Source organism: Rhipicephalus microplus, chromosome 6, assembly GCF_043290135.1.
Source record: "Rhipicephalus microplus isolate Deutch F79 chromosome 6, USDA_Rmic, whole genome shotgun sequence".
Taxonomy (NCBI): Eukaryota; Metazoa; Arthropoda; class Arachnida; order Ixodida; family Ixodidae; genus Rhipicephalus; species Rhipicephalus microplus.
The window spans coordinates 134,988,105-134,994,104 of NC_134705.1; positions in this window are offsets into that span (position 1 = coordinate 134,988,105).

A 6,000-nucleotide genomic window follows, 5' to 3' on the forward strand; every position below is an offset into this window, starting at 1 on the left:
TTTTCTTCCGTTTCAAAAGTAGCAATCGCGTGCTTAGTCGAGAATGAGACGGAAGATTCTCGCAAGTTAATTACAGCGCCATTATCTCGTAAGAAATCCATGCTGATAATCAAGTCTCTTGAGCATTCCGGCAGCACAATAAAACTGGCGACGTACGTGAAACCCAGTATTCCGATTCTTGCTGTGCATATTCCAGTAGGGTCGATGAGGCGCCCTCCTGCTGTGCGAACTTGTGGTCCTTTCCAGGGAGTCAACTTTTCTTCAGTATTTTAGAAAGTCTGCTACTCATCACTGAATAATCTGCGCCGGTATCTACCAGTCCGATGACTTCATAGCCGTCAACGAACACACGTAAATCGGAAGTAACGTCACTATCGAAGCACCGGTTTCTGAATCGGTCGTCGTTCAGAGTCAGCAACGGAGGTTTTTTTGCATTGGCGTCGACAGCGGCCTTGCCTCCACAGGTCGCTGACTCTAGTTTTCCCGACGCGGGCTTGGGGAACGAGACCTTGGGGAGCTTGCTGAAGGTCGGGGGCTAGGCGATCTATACCTCCCCGTTGTCGTTACACGAGGTTGGTGTCGTTGGAAGCCACTTGAGGTTTGACGACCTGACAGGTATTCTTCAATTTCGAACGGACGTTCACCATTTCGTGGTCGAGGTGCATTAACAGAAAAACCACGTAGTCCTGCCTGGCGGTAGTGGCACGTTCGGTAGAGATGACCAGGCTCCCCACAGTGGTAACACAGCGGTATCCTGTCGGGAGTGCGCCAGACATCGCTCTTTTTTAGTCTCCTCTCTGGCGTTGGCTGCAGGGTGCTCGGTGGCATTGGGTACTGCATATGTGTAGCCGCCGCGACGTCTGCAGGTCCGGGAGGTCCTCGCAGTAGCACATCAGCATACGTCATTCTCGTCTTCTGTTGTAGTGGTGGCCCTGGCTGTGCATTGCTCGAAGGTTCGCGTACCACCTGCCTGACCTCCTCACGGATCACATCGGCCAGAGACGAAAGCATTGGAGCATTCTGGTCAAGACGCTGCTTCTGCAGCTCTTCTCGCACAACAGACCGCACCAGCTCGCGTAGTGCTTCCATGCCGTTACCGAAGACTGGTGGCAACATGTCCAAGGAAGTGACGATTGCATCCCGGTTGTATAACCTTGCTCGCTGTTGTAGCGTCCTTTCCATTGTAGTCGCCTCGGAACGAAACTCGGCGACGGTGCACGGCGGGCTTCGAATTAGTCCGGCAAAGAGCTTTTGCTTTACGCCTCGCATCAGATGGCGCAGCTTCCTGTCTTCGCTCATATTTGAATCCGCTCAGCGGAATAGACGAGACATGTCTTCCAGATACATGGCGAGAGTTTTGTTATTTCGCTGATTTCTTGTCTGGAGCGCAGCTTCAGCTCTCTGTTTGCGGTCTGTGTTTGGGAAAGCAGCGAGCAGCTCCTGTCGAAAATCATTCCATGACCGGAAGGTAGCCTCGTGGTTTTCATACCACGTTCGTGCGCTATCTTCCAGTGCGAAGTAAACACTTCCAAGTTTGCGCTCTTCTCCATATCCGTTAGCCTTTGCGACGCGTTCAAAGTGTTCAAGCCAGTCCACTGCGTCCTCGTAGCTTTCGCCGTGGAAAGGCTTTGGTAGCATTGGCTGGCTTACTAGAATGTTGGCTGGAGTGACCTGAGCAGTCAGGTCGGTTGCGTACCCGTTCACAGCCATTGATGTTCAAGGGAAGTCGATAAAGGTGAAAATTCAGGACCCTCACCAAGTAGGCGTCGACTGCAGCGCTGATGGACAGGCGTCAGTTCATTGGGTTGAATACGCTGTGGTTCTGGACTGTGCTCCGTCACTCGAGAGGGGCTTGGCATCACACCCAGCACTTCCACCAGATTTGTAACGCACTCTTCAATGAACTCTTTAATTGGCTAACCTAGGCAGGGCGAACTTGTGCCCGAGAATGATAAAACAGCTAGATTGTCTCGAGGATTCCCTTCTGTCTCTTCTTCTACGTTATTCTGTTTTTTCAACACGGTTCGCGTGCAGCTGGGTCCCGCAGGCTCGTGCGTCGCAAACCATCTAGACGGCACAAGTATCGGCTAGCGCGAGTAATTTGAAATCACATTGTGTCAATATTATTAATATTATTACCTGAAATTTCGCTATACGTATAGCAAAATCCACTGAGAGGAATGTATTATACGGGCTGAGTTTTTGTGCATGGACATAGAAAGAAAGATAAGGAGAACGAGGTCTATCAACTTGAAGAAGAATGGCGATTTGGGCTAGTTGGTTTGAATTCATGATAATAAGGGTTGCAGCGCAAGCACGAATGTGCTAGAAGAAACAGACGAAAGTCGAGGTACGGAAGGCAAAGAGGACAACACAGCGCTCGTGTTGTCCTCTTTGCCTTCCGTACCTCGACTTTTGTCTGTTTCTTCTAGCACATTCGTGTTCGCGCTGCATCCCTTATTATCATGTCTATCAACCTAATTACAAAAAGCTTGGAACTAATTAATAATCCTATGTACTAACGATGAGGAGCTCGTAACGGGTAAACACTTTCACACTTACGGGTGATGTTTAGTCATGCTCTGTGGGTCCAGCCGTAAAAAGTAACTCCAGAATTGCCCAATAATCGGCTTGCTTAGAACGTTTGTGAACTTAAAGGGACACTAAAGGCAACTACCAAGTCGCCGTTGATTGTTGAAATAGCGGTCTAAAAACTTCGTAGTCTTACTTTTGTACCAAGAAAGGGCCTATTTTGAAATAAATTCACGTTTTAGTAGTCCGAATCGTGTTAGCGCACTTCAAATTACCCACCTAAAGAACCGGACCGACTGGACAGATTCACGTCACTGTTGCCGTGCACAACGTTGCCCGGTTTTTCTGCGCTAGTAGCAGCAGTCCAAAAGCAGCGGGAGCCACAGCAGTATAACAACGACCATTGATCGATTTCCCGCCACTGGCTTAGAGATTGCAGACGCTTTTGTTTCAAGGGCGGCCCACTAGATGGCACCACCTGTCCCGTGTACCCACGTGGAATTAGAATTTTTTGACCACTCATGCCATTGCCCATAGTAACGTCCGGTGGTTATTTTATCCATGAATCAAACAGAAACGAACAAGCAGCATTTTATTGCGTTTCTTGATGCAAGGATTGGGTTTATTTGTGCAGTTAGGTCGATTACTAGTGATTAATTCTAGGCAGTCCTTCTGATGTCATCGGAATCATTTTAAAAATGTCCTACTGGGGCGCTTGTGTTCTGGTCCATTTACCTTAATTCCTCGGTAAGTATGGCACTGTTGATGATATTGTCGTTTTAGAAGCTGTCATACATTGAGATTTCAATCTGACGTAAATTGTATTTGACTTTAGTGTCCCTTTAAAAATATATGTGACCGGCTCGAGAGGTCCCATTAAGAACATTTGCGCATCTTCAAGGCTATCCGGATTCACCTTGAACATCTCGACATGCTGAAGATTGTCGTTTGTGGACGCAGCCTTGAAGACCAAGCGCATCTGACTCGTAGGTACCTCGTAAAAAAATTATTGTGTTCATTGTACAGCGTCAGATCACGAAGAGACTTATTGCGCATACATAGAATTTGTGTTGAATATCAACAGATATAGTTAGTCATGTCATTTCTGTCTAAATTTGTGTTCACTAGTGAACTAGCTAATTTTATCTTTATGAGGGGAGAATTACTGAAAGATCAGCTAGTTCATTAGTTAATCATTGACGCAGTGAGTGGGCCTTCTTTGGTATTCTAGTTTGATTTTTCTAAAAATGAAATGATCCTTTCCGACAAAAACCTTCTTTCGTTTTGCGTGATAAATCATCAATATTCAAGTGTCATTGAAATTAGATCTCGGTTTTTTGCAAGAAGTTAATTTTTCAGCATTTTCTTCATAGTCCGAGAAACTTCGACTGACAATATTGAGCACAGAAAGTTGTGGTACCAACCACACTGTTTATTACATTGATTTTATTATTTTTATGTCTAATGTCTATTTGGCGCACCGATATCCACAGCAGGAATGCCTACACTATCGAACAAAAGCAAAATTTATTTTCATCAAAGTAGTGTTGCGTCGTGCCTCTGTTTTCAGCCTTGAGCAGGTAATGTAGGTTTCTCGAGCCTTCTTTGGGCGAAAAAAAGTAAAAGATCATGCTCTATCGTAACCTTGTTGTAACACTTAACCTAAAAACACTGATGAGAACACCGGTGATAGTGAAAGAATTGTATTCGTTGTACCCTAAAGAGAAAAGAAAATACCAATGAGATTAAGAAACGTATGACGATAATATGCTTACCAGTGTTTTTTCTATTGATCTATATAGAGCTTTGTATTAGGTCATCCAACATGAATAAACATTTCTACAAAGTGAACACATCACTATAAACAACAGCCATCAAAACATTTTTGCAGAGGTGAAACTGACATGGAATATTCACTTTTATACCGAATTGACCAGAAGAGCCATGCAACTCTGTTAGTCTATGTTGAGCACCAGAGGTTCACGAGCGAAAGCAGTCGCCTCAAGAAATGTGTCCTCTCCTACGCAGTACGCTGTATACTACAAGCTCCCCGAGGCTCGAAAGCTGAAGTAAGCCAATCTCGATTCCAGCGAAGGATTCCTCAGCCACGAAGGAAAGAAGCGTGAGGTTGTTGGGGATTTGCCGTTGACCGTTCTTGATACTCACGGTCCAGTCTACTTCGGGAACGTTGGAACATGATGCTGTCAATATATATTTTTGATTATTTGTTGTCTACTGGTTAATATTTTTGCACTACTCTTTCTGTATACGCGATTTCCCCATGCCGATACATGGGAGTGTTAACAAGTAGCATGCGAACATCGTTGTTTGACAACTAAAGAAAGTAAAGAAGCTCTTGCCCCAGCGTTGTTGATCATGGATGAAGAATTGCAGTATTGAGATCTGATGAAGTAAAAGGTTTCAATCATGCAGCACTTTCTAGTCAAAGCATATGTTAAACACAGTAATATAGCTTGGTTTTATAGTGTATAACCGTAGCTAACCTGCCTAATCAGCGTACAAGAAAAGCAACAGAATTCGTGCAACACAAGTAAACCTTCCTAATCAGCATGCCTTTGCTTGTTTTTTTTCACTTTTTTATGACGGGAGAAGGTTTAAAAAGCAACACGAATCTAACTGTAAACGAGTAAAATGACACAAAGACATTTCATCTCAAGAAATAGGATATGCTCGCTGATATAGGTTGCAGATATCAAAAATGTACAAATTCTTCTTTAATTACGGTCATGAGCTGAGATACTAGTGAAATGAGAAAATACAATTTCATGATTTACATACACGCTCTATCAATCTTTAATTCACATGAATAGCACATCCGCGCTTGTTCCTTACAATGTTATTTCAGTACGTTGAGCGTCAATATCCTTTGTACATAGATAACATGCATGATGGTCGACGTTTAGTATTGAAGGGCAACGAAATTTGCCATTTGTAGTGCTCTCTACGTTTAGTTTATGAATCAAAATCTCACCAACAGCATTACGAACAACTGCAAGTATCCAAGAAAATATTGTGTTGCAAACTTTCTTGTAAGATAATATTGGCCATATTTTGCGTTCTAAACTGGCATGCGTAAAACTTTTAACTTAGTACAATTTATTCCAGGGGTTAGACTAACCTAATGACACGGTCGAGCTACTGTCTTGTAGATGTAGCCCAACAAGTATTGTCAGCAATGAAGAAAGTTTGCCTGTGGTGAATGACCCTGTAAGTATCAGGCGAAAATGTAGAATTTCACGAGCACGAAATAAGGCCCCATGATTCCTACAAAAGTCAAGTTCCGTTACACTGGTCCATGCAATAAAGCTAAGTTAAGAAAATGCATGCGATTCTAAAGTTTACCATTCGAACACAAGAAATAGTTGAACACCGTAGAAAAACCTGAAACTGGTACTTTACCTGTCCTAAAGTAAGCTATTTTGAGTAAAACAACGGATAGTTACGTGT